The sequence below is a fragment of the Thalassophryne amazonica genome, chromosome 8 (genome assembly GCF_902500255.1).
Source record: "Thalassophryne amazonica chromosome 8, fThaAma1.1, whole genome shotgun sequence".
NCBI classification, from domain to species: domain Eukaryota; kingdom Metazoa; phylum Chordata; class Actinopteri; order Batrachoidiformes; family Batrachoididae; genus Thalassophryne; species Thalassophryne amazonica.
In genome coordinates, this window is record NC_047110.1 from 93,915,923 (window position 1) to 93,938,612 (window position 22,690).

General features: G+C 44.9%; 1 long non-coding RNA gene across 1 annotated transcript; it reads right to left on the reverse strand.

Annotated features, from left to right (window-relative positions):
• Positions 1–3,209: 3,209 nt before the first annotated feature.
• Positions 3,210–19,009, reverse strand: LOC117515149. The gene is made up of 3 exons (XR_004562081.1): positions 19,000–19,009; positions 14,681–14,684; positions 3,210–3,415 (listed from the first exon to the last, which is right to left on the reverse strand). It is a non-coding gene; the product is annotated as an uncharacterized LOC117515149 (long non-coding RNA).
• Positions 19,010–22,690: the final 3,681 nt, after the last annotated feature.

Consider the following 22,690-nt stretch of genomic DNA (forward strand, 5'->3'; position numbering starts at 1 on the left):
AGCCAACGACTAATAGCTGATGAAGAGGAAATCAAGTTCATCGAGCTGGGGACCTTAACCTTGAAAACCTTCCTCCCTCACTCCCAGGAAAATTTGTTAAGAAATCAATCCAGTCCCAGTCAAAGCAAGATCAGTCAGAATTATAGTATTATATATATAAAAAAAAAATTTAAATTAATAATAATAATAATAATAAATCTCAGCCAATCATTATTTTAATTGTATTTGTATTACTGTTGTGAAATCATCACCATATAACTCATGATGAATATGTTATCGGCCCTTGCAAAACCTGCAATAAAACTCCAAGCATGCAGTCAAAGTGCTAAGGCTCGGACAATGGATTATTGATGCTTCTTAAGGTGTGAAAGTTAAGTTTATTGGGTGCACAACAACAAAGTGCTCTAAAAGGTTAGTCTGGTTTTCAATAAAAATAACACATCCTGGGGACTCGCTGTACGAGTCACTAAATTTAAAATCTAGCAACATTCCAAGAGCCCTGATCCATAAGAGGAGAGCTGCCGTTAACGGGCGTGGCCGGTTCGTATCCTGGTTCCTGAGGAGGCTATTCAGCTGGGGTGCGAGACCAGCTTCAGCGGGGTGGACGTCCGGATGGAGGCAGTGAGCAGCTAGACGAATCTCCTCAACACCAGCTTAAATAGCCCTTGTGTAGCCTTGCCGGGTAATACCCGTGGAGACACGAAGGTCGGACCCCAGAGACAGAGAGCTGGTTTTACACAACCACACTCATCATAGGGTGAGTGTGTGCCGTGTATCTAGGTAGTGGGATCGGACAAGCCTTCAGCCATTGTGAACACACACACACACAAACCCCCAGCAATCACGTCATCAGTCCAGCACTACGCACACATGCACGTGAGGTCAGTAGTGCTGGGAAGTGGAGGACAACCGCAGATGTGATTGAGTGAGTAAGTGACCGCACCATGCCAGCTTGGACACATGTGACGTGAGTTCAGACCATAGATTGGTTGTACTCCGATGTTCAGTACAGACAGGGACGTGCAAAGGAAGGAACACAGCGCTCCCTCCCACTCCGGTCCCGCGTTTGCTATCCAGACGTTTGGACATCAGGCAGTCTTCAGTGCCTTTTATGGCTGTCTGACAGCCGTCTGTGTTATCTACCTGTTGTCTACGTGCGCATTGGATGCCATCGTGCAGGTGTGGACGACGTAATCTGGATGTGTTCTGACACTGCTGACCACACCTATTTTCCTCCCAACTACATCTGATTATGGCAGTATTTGCTGTGTCAGGCTGATTCCTGCACATTCTTGCTATTTGTGAGGGGGGCTTTAGATTCGGGCTTTATTGTCTATTTAAATACGCCAATGATATGGCGTTGGTTGCTGTACTTCAGGAGGGTGATATTGAAAGAGAGAATCTGAACTTTAACCGTGTACTGAGCTTTCAAATTTGGTGTTCAACCAGCTCCTTGGAAATAACTGTTCTAAAGACCAAGGAGTTGTCCTACAAAACAACAAGAATTTGTTGAGATGGTTGATTATTTTAAATACTTGGGTACATGCATTGACAGCAGTCTTACTTTCCAAATCAATACAGATCACATTTTTAAAAAATGTTCACAAATGCCTCTATTTGCTACACAAGCTCAACAATTTTGGAGTGAGTCAAGCTATTTTTGAAATGGTGTATAAGAGTTTGGTGGAAAGTATTTTATCATTTAATATGATCATGTGGTATGGAAATTTGAACATTATACAGAAAAACAAACTGCAGAAAATAGTGAACCTGGCCTTATTTTAAGGTTTTAAGGAAGCCAGGGAAGCAGTTGAGCAGTCTCTACAATGAATGAATCAGAAGTAAAGCTCCTCCCATTCTTTGTATAATAGCTCAGTAAATAAAGCAAAAAAAATTTACCTAGGTTGGACAAAATTGCAAAAAAAAAAAGAAAGTTTTTTTCAACTGATTTGGTAGGACATCAGCTCTACTAGCCAGGATAAAAAAAAAATCTACCAAGATCTGGCCACCATGCCACAGATCTTTAATGCCATGAAAGTCATTTCTGTAAGTATATTTACACTAGGTGTATATTTGGAGAAAATAGCAACATATACCAAAATATCCACTTAATTTGTAGCCTTTTTTCACTTGAAGATGTGCTAAGCAGATAAAGCATTTCATTTATGTTGCAGGCATTCATTTCAAAATGACCAAATATTTGCAACAAAAACAAAAAAGTTTGAACATTAAATGTCTTTGTGGTGTATTCAATTGAATATAGGTTGAAGAGGATTTGAAAATCATTGTATTCTGTTTTAGTTACATTTCACACAACGTCCCAACTTCATTGGAATTGGGGTTGCAATAAAGAAATTTAAAAAAAAACCTACATGGTACATGTAACAACATCATTGGGAATTCCCCAGAGAGTAATCACCCTGTGTGAAACCTTGTCTACACATTTCAAGCAAGGTCACTCACAAGGTCAGTCTCATTTGCAAACTCCCAAAACATCAGGGCAGAGGTTAACTTCATTCTAGAGATGCACCTCACCATGAAGAAGAAGGTGTTCCTTGCCAACACCAAGAACAAACAGAGGTTCCTGCTCTACATCAGCAGTGAGTTTTGAGAAGGCTTGTGTTGAGGTCCAACACAGCCCTGACGACACAGATTATGACATCATAACAACAGCATGCACCATGACCAGAAGGAGATCACTGGCAGTCATTGGGGACGACACAGACCTGCTGGTCCTGCTGCTGCACTGTCTCACCCCCAGACATCATGCCATCTTCCTGCAGACAGCCAACAAGATCATCAATGTCAGCACCTTACAAGAACAACTAGACCCTGACTTTGTGGCATCAATACTCTTCCTACATGCTGTTACAGGATGTGACACTGTGTCAGGCCTTACAAAATAGGGAAGGTGATGCCAATGGGAAAATCACATGAAGGACCACGCCAGAGTATTCATGAAGGCTGATCAGAGCCATGAAGTCGTCAACATGATCAGGCCACACCAAAAGTGTTATATGGCTGTAGGTTTGGCAATACTCTTGACTTTGAAAGGACAGCCAGTTTCAGCAGCAAGGTGGCCTCAAGGTCAGTGTATCTGGCACCTGAATCTCTGCCACCGACGTGATGTAGCAAGGTGCCACAGCTATCGAGTGTACCACCAAGTTCAGACCTGGCTTGGCAACGACCTGGATCTGACCAGCTGGTGCTGGCTGCTCCACAATGGCCAGAATGCTGAGAGGCTGAAGCCATTGAAGATGCAAATGGATCCTGCACCACCATACTTGTTGAAGCTCGTAAAATGCAGCTGTCAAAGCAGCTGTGACAGAAACACTTGCTCCTGTCTTAGGAACAGACTGTTGTGCAGTGGCTTGTGGTCACTGCAAGAGGATCACCTGCTCCAATACTGCAGTGACTACTGAAGCAGAGTCTTCAGATGTTTAGACTGTAATACAGTGGCGGCTGGTGAAAAACAGTCTTGGTGGGGCTGCTGTGCCAATAGATTCCCTTGCCTTGTCCAGTACAGGCATTCAAGTGAACAGTCAGAAAATTACTACAATTCCACAATAATCATTTCATGTCCTTCTCAAAATCAGCAGTTTTACAGATAAAGTTAACCATTTACAGCTATATTAGGCCCCATTTCTACTTTGGAAAGGAACAGTATCAAATACAAGACTCAAGTTCTTCAGCAAAGAACATTTCACCATTTGACACCAATTACACACATAGTACACCAAACTGTACGGCACTGCCATTATCTTCAGACAAACAGATCCTGGGGTTCACAATGACACCGACCTTAACAAAATAGAAAATATCACCAAATTTACACTCTTTCAAAATATGGAAAAATTCTTCAATTGACAAAAGAACATTATGTAGACTGAACCCAGTGAGAGTGAGAGCCAACCACCAGTAGAGCCAACCACTCTACTGGTGGTTGGCTCTCACTGCAGTATTGTATCACTTCCTGTTCCGAAGCACAGCGGTGTTTTTCTGTATCTCTTAGCTGTTTAATCTGCGCAGTTAGATTGATCTAGTTATCTAGATAACGATTTGTTTCCCAGTGTAATCTTCACGTGCCTTAACTAAAGCACTCCTTCTGCTGAATCACCTCTAAATTATTTACACATTATTCACTTTGCATGTTTTTAGGAATCCGCTAGCTTAGCGCAGCTACTAGCTCTTAGCCGATTTAGCATGGCGGCTTCTCCTGTCTCTCCCGCACTTTTCTGCTCTGGGTGTGAAATGTTTAGTTATTCCTCGGCCTCCTTTAGCAGTAACGGTACTTGTAATAAGTGTAGCTTATTCATAGCTTTGGAGGCCAGGCTGGGCGAATTGGAGACTCGGCTCCACACCGTGGAAAATTATACAGCTAGCCAGGCCCCTGTAGTCGGTGCGGACCAAGGTAGCTTAGCCGCCGTTAGTTCCCCTCTGGCAGATCCCGAGCAGCCGGGAAAGCAGGCCGACTGGGTGACTGTGAGGAGGAAGCGTAGTTCTAAACAGAAGCCCCATGTACACCGCCAACCCCTTCACATTTCTAACCGTTTTTCCCCACTCGACGACACACCCGCCGAGGATCAAACTCTGGTTATTGGCGACTCTGTTTTGAGAAATGTGAAGTTAGCGACACCAGCAACCATAGTCAATTGTCTTCCAGGGGCCAGAGCAGGCGACATCGAAGGAAATTTGAAACTGCTGGCTAAGGCTAAGAGTAAATTTGGTAAGATTGTAATTCACGTTGGCAGTAATGACACCCGGTTACACCAATCGGAGGTCACTAAAATTAACATTGAATCGGTGTGTAACTTTGCAAAAACAATGTCGGACTCTGTAGTTTTCTCTGGGCCCCTCCCCAATCGGACCGGGAGTGACATGTTTAGCCGCATGTTCTCCTTGAATTGCTGGCTGTCTGAGTGGTGTCCAAAAAATGAGATGGGCTTCATAGATAATTGGCAAAGCTTCTGGGGAAAACCTGGTCTTGTTAGGAGAGACGGCATCCATCCCACTTTGGATGGAGCAGCTCTCATTTCTAGAAATCTGGCCAATTTTCTTAAATCCTCCAAACCGTGACTATCCAGGGTTGGGACCAGGAAGCAGAGTTGTAGTCTTACACACCTCTCTGCAGCTTCTCTCCCCCTGCCATCCCCTCATTACCCCATCCCCGTAGAGACGGTGTCTGCTCCCAGACCACCAATAACCAGCAAAAATCTATTTAAGCATAAAAATTCAAAAATAAAAAATAATATAGCACCTTCAACTGCACCACAGACTAAAACAGTTAAATGTGGTCTGTTAAACATTAGGTCTCTCTCTTCTAAGTCCCTGTTGGTAAATGATATAATAATTGATCAACATATTGATTTATTCTGCTTTACAGAAACCTGGTTACAGCAGGATGAATATGTTAGTTTAAATGAGTCAACACCCCCGAGTCACACTAACTGTCAGAATGCTCGTAGCACGGGCCGAGGCGGAGGATTAGCAGCAATCTTCCATTCCAGCTTATTAATTAATCAAAAACCCAGACAGAGCTTTAATTCATTTGAAAGCTTGACTCTTAGTCTTGTCCATCCAAATTGGAAGTCCCAAAAACCAGTTTTATTTGTTATTATCTATCGTCCACCTGGTCGTTACTGTGAGTTTCTCTGTGAATTTTCAGACCTTTTGTCTGACTTAGTGCTTAGCTCAGATAAGATAATTATAGTGGGCGATTTTAACATCCACACAGATGCTGAGAATGACAGCCTCAACACTGCATTTAATCTATTATTAGACTCTATTGCCTTTGCTCAAAATGTAAATGAGTCCACCCACCACTTTAATCATATCTTAGATCTTGTTCTGACTTATGGTATGGAAATAGAAGACTTAACAGTATTCCCTGAAAAAAATTGATTGATTGATTGATTACTACAATGTTCACACCACCTTCCAAGAGAGAGAAAGTGTGTGTGTGTGTGTGTTGTGTGTGTGTGTGTGTGTGTGTGTGTGTGTGTGTGTGTGTGTGTGTGTGTGTGTGTGTGTGTGTGTGTGTGTGTGTGTGTGTGTGTGTGTGTGTGTGTGTGTGTGTGTGAGAGAGAGAAAATTAAGGTAATATTTTGCATGAACATTACTGAGTGGAATGGAGGCAAACTAAAGAAGCTTGAAAAACTTAAATTAAATAACTTGACTAACTAATAACACCAAAACCTTTAAATTAAACTGGTTAAAATTAACAGTGTAGAGGACAAAGCAAATGAAGTATACAAAACCACTTAATTAAATGCGTTGCTAAACTTGGTGTTATGGCCGCTGAAGAGGAGGTACTGCTGGCCCACCACCACCAGAGGGCGCCCTGCTTGGAGTGCGGGCTCCAAGCACGAGAGGGCGCCAGACCCAGAAGAAGTGACAGCTGTCACTCATCGCACCAGCTGTCACTCATCATCATTACCATAAAGGCCGGACTGCAACTCCACCTCCTCGCCGAGAAATCGACTACCATTGAAAAGGTAATTTCTCTGCTGACAGACACTTTGTGTGTATAACCTGAACTTCTGTTGCAGCCGTTTTCCTGGAGTGTTGCCTTGTCTGAGGGATTGGCGTTTGGTGTGACAGCGACGGCTTCGCCTCACATCCCAACCCAGATAAGTGGTTAAACCAGGAGCTGCATGAGTGTGTCATTGGAGGTGGAGGTGCTCCCTCCTAACTGTGTATGGACTGTGGATTACTGAGTGTGTGGACTCACACTCATACATCTTATCTCTGCTTTCTGCCAGCAGTACCAGGGTCGACAGCCGAAGACAGAGGCCACCTGGGGACTCGGGACTTGGCGGCTCCGGTGTTCTTCAGACCGTTGGTGGTGGAAGCCGTGTGGGACGCAGCTTCTCTCTCGTCGGGGGTCTTCTATTGTCGAGCCTGCCCACACGTCACCTGGTGTTAATTGACTGTGCAAATTTCTGTAAATTTAGTTGTGTATTATCACAACATTAAATTGTTACTTTTTGGCTTACTCATTGTCCGTTCATTTGCGCCCCCTGTTGTGGGTCCGTGCTACGACACCTTCCCAACAGGATTTCTCGGCCAATCGTCATGGATTCCGAGGGGCATCAACCCGAGCTTGAACGGCCAATGGAAGAGCCAGGAGCGCAGGCGTCAGCGGGAGGCGTGTTGAGTGAGCTGCAGCAGATCTTAACCGCCTTCACGGCTCGGTTAGATTTAGTGACCGAGCAGAATGTCCTCCTTAACCGGAGGGTGGAGGCTCTCACCGCCAGGGTGGAAGCGCGCGATCAGGGCGCTGCTGCAGCCACTCCTCTGGCTGGTCCTGGGCCTCTATCAGACATTCCACTGGTCGTTCAACGACCCCCCCCACCGTCCCCTGAAGCATACATAAGCCCTCCGGAACCGTACGGGGGCTGTGTTGAGACGTGCGCAGACTTCCTCATGCAGTGTTCGCTCGTCTTTTCACAGCGCCCTGTCATGTACGCGTCAGACGCTAGCCGGGTGGCTTATGTTATTAATCTGCTTTGAGGAGAGGCACGCGTCTGGGCTACGGCGCTTTGGGAGCAGAATTCACGGCTCCTAACATCTTATACTGGGTTTGTACGCGAGTTCAAACAAGTGTTTGACCATCCCAACAGAGGCGAGACCGCTTCGAACGTGCTGCTGTCTATGAGACAGGGGCGCCGTAGCGCAGCCGAGTATGCAGTCGACTTCCGCATCGCGGCAGCAAGCTCCGGCTGGAATAACGTTGCGCTCCGCGCCGCCTTCGTAAATGGACTGTCCCCGGTCCTGAAGGAGCACCTGCTGGCTAAGGAGGAACCGCGGGATTTTGACGGGCTTGTCGATTTAGTTATACGCCTAGACAACCGTTTAAACGAGCATCGTCGGGAGCAGGCCAGGGGGCGTGACCGGGCACGAGCCGTCCCTCCCCCTTCCGGTTCCGAAAAGGTGACGTCGTCCCCACGCTTCACTGCCAGAGAGCTCCGTGTGGCTACAGCTCCCCCTGCTGAGGAGGCTATGGACACGAGCAGGGCCAAAGTTAAGACAAACATCAGACAAAGGAGGCTGGCCCGCGGGGAGTGTTTTGTCTGCAGCTCTTGTGAGCACATGCAGAAGGACTGCCCCAAACGGTCAAACTACAACGCCCGTCCTTAGAAACTGGGCTAAGGGTGGGCCATAACGCGCACGCGGGAAAACCCCGCAAATCTGCACGAATCCCAGTAACGATCCTTTGTGGGGATTTAACCCTTCACGCCCCAGCACTGGTAGACACAGGGTCGGAAGGGAATCTGCTAGATAGCAGATGGGCAAAGGAAGTAGGGCTCCCCCTGGTGGCTCTGCTGGCACCATTGCAGGTGCGAGCACTAGATGGCACCCTGCTTCCATTAATCACACATCAGACACAACCAGTGACCTTGGTTGTGTCTGGGAATCACAGGGAGGAGATCATGTTCCATGTAACACCATCTACCTCCCGAGTGATTTTGGGATTTTCATGGATGGTGAAGCACAATCCCCGGATAGATTGGCCGTCAGGGGTTGTGACGCAGTGGAGCGAAACCTGCCACCGGGAGTGTTTAGGATCCTCGGTTCCTCCCGGCACGACGGCTAATGAGGAGGTTAAAGTCCCCCCCAATCTATCGGCAGTGCCAAAGAGTACCATGATCTTGCTGACGTTTTCAGCAAGGATCTGGCGCTCACTCTTCCCCCGCACCGACCGTACGATTGTGCCATCGATTTGGTCCCGGGCGCTGAGTACCCGTCCAGTAGGTTGTACAACCTCTCACGTCCGGAACGCGAATCAATGGAGACCTACATCCGGGACTCTTTAGCTGCCGGGCTGATCCGGAACTCCACCTCCCCGAAGGGTGCTGGTTTCTTTTTTGTGGGTAAAAAGGACGGCGGACTCCGTCCATGCATTGATTACAGAGGGCTGAATGAGATCACGGTTCGCAACCGATACCCGTTACCTCTGTTGGATTCAGTGTTCACGCCCCTGCATGGAGCCCAAATTTTCACGAAATTGGATCTTAGAAACGCGTACCACCTGGTTCGGATCCGGAAGGGAGACAAATGGAAGACGGTATTCAACACCCCGTTAGGTTACTTTGAGTACCGGGTCATGCCGTTCGGCCTCACTAACGCCCCCGCAACGTTCCAAGCTTTGGTAAATGACGTCTTGCGGGACTTCCTGCATCGGTTCGTCTTCGTATACCTGGACGATATACTCATCTTTTCCCCGCACCCTGAGACCCATGTCCAGCATGTACGTCAGGTCCTACAGCGGTTGTTGGAGAACCGGCTGTTTGTGAAGGGCGAGAAGTGCGAGTTCCACCGCACTTCTTTGTCCTTCCTGGGGTTCATCATCTCCTCCAACTCCGTCGCCCCTGATCCGGCCAAGGTTGCGGCGGTGAGAGATTGGCCCCAACCAACAAGCCGCAGGAAACTACAGCAGTTCCTCGGCTTTGCAAATTTCTACAGGAGGTTCATTAAAGGTTACAGTCAGGTAGTTAGCCCCCTGACTGCCCTGACCTCCACCAAGGTCCCCTTCGCCTGGTCGGATCGGTGCGAAGCCACGTTCCAGGAGTTGAAACGCCGGTTCTCGACTGCACCAGTTCTGGTGCAGCCTGATCCTGATCGCCAGTACATAGTGGAAGTGGACGCCTCTGACTCAGGGATAGGAGCTGTGCTGTCCCAGAGCGTGGAGGCTGATAAGGTTCTCCATCCTTGTGCCTATTTTTCCCGCAGGTTGACCCCAGCTGAACGGAACTATGACGTCGGCAATCGGGAGCTCCTCGCGGTGAAGGAGGCTCTTGAAGAGTGGAGACACCTGCTGGAGGGGGCATCGTTGCCCTTCACGGTTTTCACGGACCATCGGAAACCTGGATTACATCCGGACCGCCAAGCGGCTGAACCCCAGGCAAGCCCGCTGGTCTCTGTTCTTCGGGCGCTTTGACTTCCGGATCACGTACCGCCCCGGGACCAAGAACCAAAAATCAGATGCATTGTCCCGGGTGCACGAAGAAGAAGCCAAAGCGGGGCTGTCGAACCCCACCGAGACCATCATCCCCGAGTCCACTGTTGTGGCCACCCTCACCTGGGACGTGGAGAAGACCGTCCAGGAGGCCCTGGCAAGGAGCCCGGACCCGGGGACCGGCCCCAAGAGCAGACTGTACGTCCCACCAGAGGCAAGAGCTGCCGTATTGGACTTCTGTCATGGGTCCAAGCTGTCCTGTCATCCCGGAGTGCGTAGGACCGTGGCAGTAGTCCAGCAGCGCTTCTGGTGGGCGTCCCTGGAAACCGACGTCCGGGACTACGTCCAGGCCTGTACCATCTGCGCCAGGGGCAAGGCAGACGATCGGAGGACTTCGGGACTCCTCCAACCCCTGCCGGTGCCTCATCGCCCCTGGTCTCACATCGGCCTGGACTTCATCACGGGCCTCCCGCCGTCCCAGGGCAACACCGTAATACTCACGATAGTGGACCGGTTCTCCAAGGCGGCCCACTTCGTGGCCCTCCCGAAGCTCCCGACGGCCCAAGAGACGGCAGACCTCCTGGTCCACCACGTCATGCGTCTGCATGGGATACCATTGGACATCGTTTCAGATCGTGGTCCACAGTTCTCTTCGCAGGTGTGGAAGAGTTTGTGTAAGGAGCTGGGGGCCACCGTGAGTCTCTCGTCCTGGGTACCACCCCCAGACAAACGGCCAGGCAGAGCGGGCTAATCAGGAGCTGAAGCAGGCCCTTTGATGCGTCACCTCCGCACACCCGGCGGCCTGGAGTCACCATCTGGCCTGGATCGAGTATGCCCATAACAGCCAAGTCTCGTCTGCTACCGGCCTCTCCCCTTTTGAGGCATGTTTGGGGTACCAGCCTCCATTGTTCCCGCTGGTGGAGGGAGAGGTCGGTGTGCCCTCGGTCCAGGCCCACCTCAGGAGGTGCCGCCGGGTGTGGTGGAACGCCCGTTCTGCCCTGTTGAAGGCCCGGGCGAGGGCCAAGACCCATGCGGACCGCCGGCGTTCCCCGGCCCCCACATACCAGCCCGGGCAGGAGGTGTGGCTTTCAACAAAGGACATCCCTCTCTGTGTGGACTCCCCTAAGTTGAAAGACAGATACATTGGACCATTTACAATCCTCAAAATCATCAACCCGGCCGCAGTGAAGCTCCAACTCCCAGCTTCACTGCGGATCCACCCTGTATTCCACGTGTCCCGTATCAAGCCACACCACACCTCGCCCCTCTGTGCACCTGGACCTACGCCGCCTCCTGCCTGGCTCATCGACGGGGAGCCTGCTTGGACAGTCCGCAGGCTCCTGGACGTCCGTCGTAAGGGCCGGGGGTTCCAATATCTGGTGGACTGGGAGGGGTATGGACCTGAAGAACGCTCCTGGGTGAAGAGGAGCTTCATCCTGGACCCGGCCCTCCTGGCCGATTTCTACAAAAGACACCCGGACAAGCCAGGTCGGGCACCAGGAGGCGCCCGTTGAGGAGGGGGTCCTGTTATGTGGGCCGCTGAAGAGGAGGTACTGCTGGCCCACCACCACCAGAGGGCGCCCTGCTTGGAGTGCGGGCTCCAAGCACGAGAGGGCGCCAGACCCAGAAGAAGTGACAGCTGTCACTCATCGCACCAGCTGTCACTCATCATCATCACCATAAAGGCCAGACTGCAACTCCACCTCCTCGCCGAGAAATCGACTACCATTGAAAAGGTAATTTCTCTGCTGACAGACACTTTGTGTGTATAACCTGAACTTCTGTTGCAGCCGTTTTCCTGGAGTGTTGCCTTGTCTGAGGGATTGGCGTTTGGTGTGACAGCGACGGCTTCGCCTCACATCCCAACCCAGATAAGTGGTTAAACCAGGAGCTGCACGAGTGTGTGATTGGAGGTGGAGGTGCTCCCTCCTAACTGTGTATGGACTGTGGATTACTGAGTGTGCGGACTCACACTCATACATCTTATCTCTGCTTTCTGCCAGCAGTACCAGGGTCGACAGCCGAAGACAGAGGCCACCTGGGGACTCGGGACTTGGCAGCTCCGGTGTTCTTCAGACCGTTGGTGGTGGAAGCCGTGTGGGACGCGGCTTCTCTCTCGTCGGGGGTCTTCTATCTTCGAGCCTGCCCACACGTCACCTGGTGTTAATTGACTGTGCAAATTTCTGTAAATTTAGTTGTGTATTATCACAACATTAAATTGTTACTTTTTGGCTTACTCATTGTCCGTTTATTTGCGCCCCCTGTTGTGGGTCCGTGCTACGACACCTTCCCAACACTTGGGTTTGTCTTACTATAAGTGTCTTGTGTGTGCTCAGTGGCTGAGTTAGAATTTCTTTAAAAAAACATGCAAATTGCTATTTTAGGCTTTTGTGTTGTTTTTTTTTTGTTGTTTTTTTTTTTTTTAACTGAGCAAATAGAGTATGGAATACTCCAAAGAATATTTCACTTCTGTGGACTGATCCTCATAACGTGTAAAGTAAAATCAAAATACCAGCATGGCTGCAGCTTTGAACACTGTTACAAACAGCCCCGGCCTCCCCTATTACCATTATACAACCCCTGGCAAAAATTATGGAAAGTAAAAAAGTAACCGTTACTGACTGCCACAATTTTTTTTTCCTGATTTCTTATAGTGTTTCTTAAAGCCAGAAAGTTGCCATTTGAAATGACTAGTTTTGTGTCATGTCTGTGATCTGCTTTTTTTCTACAAAATTAAACAACTGAATGAACATCCTCTGAGGCCGGTGATTCCATAATTATTGCCAGGGGTTGTAACTGGTCTTCTGTCCCAATAAAGATCACAGCTTTGAAACCCCTAAAAAAAAAAAAAAAATCACTCATTCGTTTTATCTTAAATTTTCACCCTCGTTTCCACACCAGGAGCAACATTCGGGAATAAATCCGAGCAGCTCGTCAGCTCACCTGAGCTGAAGAGGTGGATGCGCTCCTTTTCATCAGATCAGATCAGCAGCCTCCGTGACGTGTGCGCGCTGACAGTGTGAATGAAGCCTGACACGGTTTATAACGAGTCACACAAACGTCTCTCCTCCAACCGGGATGTGCAATTGTCATTAAACCACGAGAAAGATCTGATGTGCGCACCTCCATGCGCCTCCAAAAGGATCCCCGCCAAACTTTGGTGTCATTGATTTGATTAGTTTTGTCCCGTTTTAAACCTCCGAAGAGTTCTTCAACTTACTCCAGCAAAACACACGGAGACAAAATAAAAATAAATAAATATAACCCAAACGTCGTCATCACCATCATCTCTTCCTGCCTGATTGACTGACAGCAGCAGCTGCAGTGTCACGTGTATCACTGACTAGCAATCTAACGTTCCCGCATTTTTGTAGCAAGTGCTAAAATTCCGGCGCCCCAAAGCCATTAATTTTGGCAATGTTGATTTGCCAAATATTTATTAATTTTCCTTAGCAACTACATACAATTGGTTATTTTGCTGCACTTCAAGGGCGCTTGAATGACCGCCCAAGACAAGGAATGATACGTTCTCTGCTTCTGTCGGTGGAAATGCACTGCTGAATGAGAGTCAGTTGGAGGAAGTGTTGTTTTAGGCATTCATATTACATGTAGGCACATACTATTAAGTAAAACTGACATTGATAATACTTTTTAAATATATATTATGACTTTCCCTCTCCACATCTAGGAGGGCAGCGCCCGAGCGCCCCCTATGGGCCAGCCGCCACTGCTGTAATACCCCCGTCACACATAGCCGGAATCACGCAGAATGGCGTTGGACTTATGAATCAGCGCACATCCAAAAAGTGATTCAAAACATTCTGACAACCATCTCCGGACATCCACCCAGTTGGTCAAAATCGGCCGGTGGCCCCGAGTGTGATGCATAATGTGCACAAATCATTCGAGGTGGGTTCCACCCACATTCTAAGCATTGGTACGCCATACTTATGTGACCGCAGGACCTTTGTGGCCTGGGACGGCGGAGGGGTCGAACCCCAGATGGCTCGCACTAAAGACCATTCCTCTACCAGGTCAGCCAAAGGGGAATTCCCCATTAGCCAAGCTAGCAGGAACATCTTTTTAATCAGGACCCGGGACCTTCATCCCGCTACATATCTTCCCACCATTTTTGACTTCGTCCCGAAGTCACAGGTGCATTTAAACATGTTCTGTGACTACCCACATCCTGTTCGTGACGCCAGATTGTGAACGCAGGACCTTTGTGGCTGGGACGGCGGTGGGATTGAACCCCAGATGGCTCGCACTAAAGACCATTCCTCTACCAGGTCAGCCAAAGGGGAATTCCCCGTTAGCCAAGCTAGCGGGAACGTCTTTTCAATCAGGACACGGGACTTTCATCCCGCTACACTTACACAGCTGTCAGAATAGCTGTCCCTCTTGAATGTGTCTCGAATTGTGGCTTTTCTTTCCCATTGCACCTGATTCTGAAGTGTGATGGAGCCCTTTGATCAACATGTATTCCATGCAAATTAAAGCCTCTCGGCCACTTTTATATGCTTTCTGTCTGAGCCTACGTACCAGTCGAATGCATTTCCAGACACACGGTCTTTTTTCTGTGAACACAAAGTGTTTCAGTAGTGGTTTCAATCCCTGCTAAATGCAGCAACAGGAAAGGGACGACCGCGGAGCAGCCATCTCCTGCCGCACGCTCTGACCTGGATGGCTGTGGTGATGCAGTAGGTCTGTTCACTATTCAACATGACTTGACACCCGCCCACCACCGCCATGTCACCCACAAGCCACATGGCCAGTGCAACATCGCACCAGCCACCACCGCCACTCCGGGGCTCCCCGGGCTCGACTCCCTGCTCCCCAGTGGAACTCCACACGTGACTGGCCCGGGGTTTCGTCAGCACGTTCATCACTCACAGCCAGCCCACCTTTCATCAGCACACCCACAACAGCCCACTTACGACAGCTGTCACAGATTGAAATGTCGCATTCATCCCCCTAGCAAAAAATAGACACTCCAGCACAGTTCCGCAGTTGTGCGCTGTGCGCCAGGCTGCTGTCCACCTGTAATGCACCAGACCAGCTAGACCCGAACCATGGGTTCCTGGAGAGCCGCCTCTGTGCTCCTCGCTGGCTCTGCAGCTCTCTGGCTTTTCTTCTGCGCTTTAAACACACAAAACTTTGTTTGTCCGTTTATTTCTGCAAAAGCGCTCTTTTGCGCGCGGTGCTGTTCTGCATACAGAATGAGGTGCCGTTTTATTATATACACCTGTGGATCATTTAAAAAAAAAAAATTATATATATATATATATATATATATATATATATATACCCACCCGGAAGCGAACATTTGCAAACATCAAACAAATGTTCATATAATGTTTGTTTACTGTTCAGCAAGTTTGCAAACGTTCATGTAATGTTCGTGATGTTTGTCTAATGTTTGCATGGAAGCGAAAATTTGTGAACATCAAGTGAACGTTCATAGAATGTTCATTTACTGTTCAGCAAGTTTGCAAATGTTCATATAATGTTTGTGATGTTTGTCTAATGTTTGCATGAAAGCAAACATTAGACAAACATGTAAGCAAACATTTGCAAAAATCAATCAAATGTTTATAGAATGTATGCTTAATGTTCAGTGTGTTTGCGAACATTCACATAATGTTCATGTTGTATGTGTAAAGCTTGCCTCTAAATAAAAGTATAAATTAAATTATTATTTAATTATTACAATTATTTTGTAAAATTTCATATTATAGGAAAACATTAAATATCATTTACTGCCTACAGAAAGTTAATGTGCAAACATAGGTAGAATGAACAATAGGAAATTATTTCAACACTCATGGTAACCAATAATATGTCGATTTATGATTTATTCAGACCTACTGAATATACGAGAGTAGGCTGAAAAGTTCTAAGGCTCCCCATGAAGGAGTAATGCATTAACTGCATTATAGTGAGCCTTAGAACTTTTCAGCCTACCCTCGTATAATTTCAAGATTACTGTGATAAACTGACAGAGCTAACTCAGAAACATGTCTTGGGGCAACTTGCATAAACATGCACTCTGTTAATTGGAATATTATTTTTGCAATATCACTACAGACTGTGATTGTCAGCTACTGAAATATGTTTTTTTATGGAAACAGATTGCAATGGCAGCTTATTATCCAGAAGTCCGACAGACCTGAGTTACATACATTTTGCCATATTTTCTAAAAGCATAATATCTTTAGCATTTTTGGAAATAAGGAAAAATACATTAAAGGTATTAAAATTGATTTACAACATAATGTTTTCAACATGCATGAGCAGGAAACATTGACATTTAAATAAAACAGCTCATAGACAAATAATATTTTTTACTGGTCACTTCACAACTTGCAGTTCAAACATTATCAGACATGTTTTTAAACAAACATGCTGAACATGAGATGAATAGTCACACATGTCACAGTCTAACAGTGTTTGGTGGGAATTATTACCATATCTTCCTTTCTGATTCCTTTAATTTCAGCTGCTCAATTCATGTTTTCAGTGAGGCATGATATTATAATTATCCAGGGTAAAACATGTACATTGTACACATTATAACACCTGGATACAATCATTTCTGAATGTAAAATGCAACATTCTCATTCTGGTAAAAAAAAAAAAAAAAAAAAAAAAAAAGCTTGTAGTGCTCTCCACCAAACAGTTGGTGGCAGTGGTGCACCTAGTTGGGTTAAAACCCGCTGTTTAACAAAGAAGAAGAAGAAGAAGCAGAACACGACTTGGCTAACTAACAGTGCTGCATGCTCTCCGCTCTCTTTTGGCAAATAAAAGTTTATGTTCAAGACGTTAATTTGCCTGTTCAGTCTCTATACTACGATTAAGAGACCACTGAGAGCAGAAGAGGAGACTAACGCTGGATGATCATCGACTGGATCACAGAAAACCAACACAACCACGAGTTAGCAGCTAGCTTCAAATGGCGAGGCCTTCCTACAGTCATCACGAGGTAATGGAACCTGATGTGAGCACAAACCCATTTTAGACAGAAAAGACAGAACTTGCTTGAAGCTTGATTATGCCAGACATGGACTAATGACAGTGGTGTCAAAAGTACAGGCATTTGTTAAGTAGAAGTATAGATACTGCAGTAAAACTCTGGTAAAAGTTGAAGTATGAACTTGACCTCTTTACTCAAGTAAAAGTGAAAAAGTATGTGCTCCAAAACCTACTTAAAGTATAAAAGTATAAAGGAACCTTTAAAAAAAAAAGGTAGATGCCACTATATGAATTGAAAGCTTAATTTAAAAACTGATTCGTTCTACATGTGGCCCAAAACCCAAAATTACCCCCCAACACCACCTGCATGAAAATGTTTCAATTCTAGAAGCTCTGAAATGCAATCTGGGACTATTCCAGACAATAAACTGCAGTGAGTGCAGCATCCATTTAGTGAAGAAAAAAAAAAAACTTATTCAAATTCATTCCAGTAGTATTCTGCTCTTACTAGGATGCAGCAGTTTTCTAGTTTGGCAGATAGTTCTGGAGGAAATCACTGAAGAAATTAACACATTGAAAATATGGTTTGACCGAAACAAATTGTCATTAAATAAGACAGGGATGAAGTGGAGGTGTAAGAGTCACTAGGTGTTCACAGGAAACACTTATTTATTTATGTATTTATTTATGTATGTTCATTGTTAGTTGCTTTTATATTTTCTGTTGTGTTTCTATTCAGGTTCTTTTTGCCTCTTTCTCGAAAATTGTATATAATAATCATTAGATTATTAATATATAAACAAAAATATATTTAAGAAATATTACATTTTGAAAACAAATGCACCCGAACGTGATGAGAGCTGCTTAATGCTAACTTTTAACATTGAAAATGCTATAGACATGCTAACGCGTTAGCGTCGCTCCCGTTTTTAAGTTATAAAATACATATATCGACTGTTTCAGAAGACCATAACAGGTCGGTTTAACATAGAAAAGGTAAATAATACTCACAGAAGTATGCTCTTTAGGGTTTTAGCAGGGGAAAATTAAGCGAAAGAAAGAAAGAATAAACAAAGCAATAGGTCGAAGCATTGCTTCAATCTGCGAACCACTGCTTGGATTGGTTCACAGCAAAGCCGTGCTGCAGAAAAGTTGATTACAGGCGCACATGACGTGATATATATATATATATATATATATATATATATATATATAAACATTAAACTGAAGCCAAGAGTAACGAGGCTGTTTGTTTTAAAAATGTAAGGAATAGAAAGTACAGATACTTGTGTGAAAATGTAATGAGTAGAAGTCAGAAGTAGGCAGAAAAATAAGTAAAGGAGTAAAGTATAGATACCTAAAAAGTGTACTTAAGTACAGTAATGAAGTATTTGTACTTCGTTACTTGACACCTCTGACTAATGAGAACCAAACCAGCACATTTTTGACTAGCACGGAGCTAACGTTAGCCACAGAGAGGCACAGGCCTAATTCATATTTTGTCCATGTTTTAATATATTCTGTATTAAGCCAGAAGCCTAAAGGTGTCAATAAGGTGTGTGGGCATCTCACTTCCAAGGACATGCAGGTTGGGTGAATTGGAAACTTTATAATTGTCCAGGTCACTTATAAAAGAGGTCTTGATCTCAATGGGACTAATTTGCTTAAATAAATGCTAAATTTAAAATATATATAACTTTTTATGACCATGACTAATATATATACTCTGTCTTTAAGTTTAAGTAATGTCAGTGCCCAGAAAGAGACTTTATAAAGATAAGTTTGATAATATTTTCGATCATTGTTTGTTCCCCACCACAGTAACCATGCCTGCTGCCTTAAGAGTTGTTAAATCACTGAATCCTCCATCTGACCAGTCGGTTGAGTGTGTGTCTGCAGTTGATTCACATCAGCCCGATCTTTATCCCGAGCTTTGTACTATAATGGTTAAATAAGATTGTTCAGTGTCTTGTGCCAGAAGATTCTAAAAATTCACATTCAGCAAGCAAAATATTCAAAATTTCTGGCAAGAAATATTCTGTTCTATTTGGGATATAATTTGAAAATACAGTAAAATCTGCCAGTAATGAAGTTGTATATACTAACTTTCCTTATTTAAAGAAATAATTTACAGGTCTTGTTACTTAATTGACATGTTTATTTATTGCTGATATAAAGTTACAGAATTCCTTTTATAAAAACTCAGTTTCTATGTCCCTTGCATAAAGTTTCATTTGCATAGTGTGTGCATACTGTCTATGGTACCATACACTTGAAACAGGAGGACTTGTATGCTATACTACTGTGGTTTACCACCTTATCTGGTATGGGAAAAGTGATCTGTCCAAAAAAAAAATTGAGATTCTTTTGGTGGGTAAATAGACCTGAGAAAGCACCAGAATTAGGGCTGAAACGAGTCGAGTAACTTGAATAATTCGATTACAAAAAATGTTTGAGGCAAATTCTGTGCCTCGAAGCTTCGTTTAATGTTGTAGCACATATGTCAGGCCTGTGTGTGGCGCTGCAACATCCGCAGAAAAAAAAAAAGGCGAGCATAACAGCTAATCAAATTAGCAACGATAGCTACCGCTTTCCAACGTGACACATAGAGTAAAATAAAGCCTTTTAAGAGAAAGATGGTCCATACTGATCATCTAAAATAGACTTACTGTGCATTTAAAGTGAAGCAGTGTGTTTGTCTATTTTTCTGCTCTACGTGGGGAGGGACTATTGACCCGGTGGCCAGCTGCTGTCTCTCTCTGCCCAGCGTGAGGAGCTCTCAGACCGGGCGAGTCACAGCTCTGTCCCCAGCTACATTGACAAACAGCAGAAGTTCACTCTTTCTTCTGTGTTTACCTCAGACTCACACTGAGTGTTTCACTTTTTAATGATGCGTTTTTGGGCAACACACAACACTTCACGAACACGGTAACTTAAATAATAAAAAACTGACTGTGATGCTGCATGTTCAACCCAGTCCATCAACCTTTATTTAAAAAAAAAAAAACTTGGTTAATTTTTACAAATTGGACAAAACAAAATAGAAGGCTACATCCCATCGCCATTTCAGCAAAATGACAGTGACATTGTGCCATTGCTTATAGACAGCCCATTGATGTTGTTTAAAACGCAAAAGTACTTTTTATCCGATTACTCGATTAATCGCCAGAATAATCGATAGAATACTTGACTGCTAAAATAATTGATACCTACTGCACTAACCAGAATGCATTTGAGATTTCACATTTTTCTGGGGGACAACCACCTGACCAACCATCAGGGCCTTGCCAAGATCTTTCAAGTTTGTTTGTTTTGTTTGTTTTGTTGTTTTTTTCCTCCATGGCTCACTTTCATCACTGAGTGGTTGTTTTGAAACAAGGTTCGGTCAGATCGGCACACAGAAATGATCACACAGACTGCATTTTGCTAGAACAAACAGGCGTATATTTATTCCCCACAAAAGCAGTTACATCAAACACAAGTGGTTGCAGCGCATAAAATATCTCTTTCTCTCTTACCGTGACGCCTTTAAGGTGGAGAGCCAACACCTTTCGGTAGAGTGCGCTTGTCAACCGGCTGGGCGTTCGTACGAAACCCACAGCAGACTCTATCGAAACTTGGCTCTGCCTCCTTTTATGTGATTCTAGTGTGTGCACGAAGGGAGGGTGAGTGGTCATCTCAAACTCCCTGGCACACATAATTCCTTTAATCAACAGGCATCTGAAAGTTATTTTCTCTTGCAAAAACATAATAAAAGCAGTTCTTCACTCCCAGTTCAGAATGACCCCAGCATGCTTCACTCCCAGTCGTTAGTGGCTACAAAAACAAATTTGTGCAATCAGTGTAATAATAACAAGTACATCATTAGGGTTACTTTAAGACAGGGGCAAAACAACATAATCTTTTCTCCACACATTCCACACATTCCACTCTTGGTGTTTTGCACCAGTCAATTTATGTAACCACTAGCAGATTCAGGTAATGCTGGGCTCCAGCCTATTCCATTGATTATGTCCTGCCATAGCATTTCCCACATTTCTTCTAGTGATTCACAAACAAAATTTTGAGTAATATAGTCTTGATTATACCTGTTCCAAGCAATATACTCATATACAAAACCCGATGTTGTGGGGTCTAATGTGGCATTGTATTCGTTCACTCCAAAAGGACCATGAATTAACAAAGTTAATTTCATCTCATTCGTTGAAATATTACCCATTCCACCTCTCGCCTTAAACGTATAACATAGATACATGTAAAAATATTACAAAAAGTCATCACACATATTGCTATAATTAATATTATCAAAGGTGGCACTAAGGTACTCCTGGCAGTGACAGACATCCCTGAAAAGATATCCCACCAATGGTGTGCTGATGCTTGCTGTACTAATTTTGCCACATGTTTTACCCGTTCACTAGCTATCAATGTAGACACCATGAGACTGGAGATGTTGGACGTATGTGACTCTATTAATTGCTGAATTTCCGTAGATTGTTCCAATGCGCATTTGAAACGCTCCAGGGAAAGACTCCATGGGGAATGCAATACATCCCATTGTACCGAAGTCAGCCGACTCGATACAGAATAATTAGTCAAACGATACGTCCGGTTTCCCCAATGCCATAAGTGCACATTGTTCAGGCAGCCAGTAAACGGAACCGAAGGTACTTGTGAATTGTTTCTCATTGTTGCAACACACAGAGCATGTGGGCCAATTTGCCACAACATTTCTCTTGGTGTTTCCCTGGTCCAATCACAAAGTACAACCTCTGAGTCGGTTAGACATGGATTGGCATATCCCATTTGCAGCACACAGGCCATACCTTTATCTGTGGTATCACACATTTTGGTATCAAAAGTCGTATTAGTTTTTGGTTCTAACCACTCTCCATCCATATGCAAGAACCAATAGCCATTAGTCGTAATTACCGGTAACACTTGATATTTACAAACAACCTTTGGTTGTGTCACATTGTACTGAGTCCAATACCCAGTACATACTGTTTCATTACATTGTGTATATTCTGGATGTAGCTTTAACCATAAGGTGTTGCTAATGTTCTAAATCCTTCTTCAATCATGATAGTTCCCTGTAGTAACTATTCGCTGAAATCTTTCCCTTTGAGCTTCAGCATGAAGAGTTTGTATAGCACATGCTGTCCAATTTCCCATATGCGAAATATTTTTAAATGCATCATAAGTTTCATTCCATAATTTCAATTGCCATTGAAAACGTTTTTGCCATAAATTAGCATTTTGTAATTGCCCCACCAATGCGGTTGGTAGCCACTCTCCAACCTGATGGAGCGCTTGAGACGAATATTGTCCAGTATTAGATAGCATTGTTCTAGTTACCTCATTATCAACTGTATTTGACACTCCTAGGACAGTTCCTGTTCCTCCTAATAGAGTGTCATACCACGCCCTTCGACGTCTTCTGCAAATTGGAATTTTTGGAAAGGTAACTTGCCAATATACCTTTGTCTTCACTGTTGCTTGTGCCAAATAGGTGCAGGTATCAATTAAAGGTGCAACCTGGGTTTGTGTTGCCTTAGCCTCTTTTGGTAGTACCCAAATTGGGTATCCCCAAAGTGTTCTATTTGCTATGGCCGTGCCATTAGCTATCCATAGTACTGACTCTGCTGTTATATTCCATTGTGTACCGTTTTGTGTACCTTCACATTTATCAGCCGTTTGATTATATATACACACATGCACTGATGAATTAATAATTATCTTACACCCTTTAGTTATTAC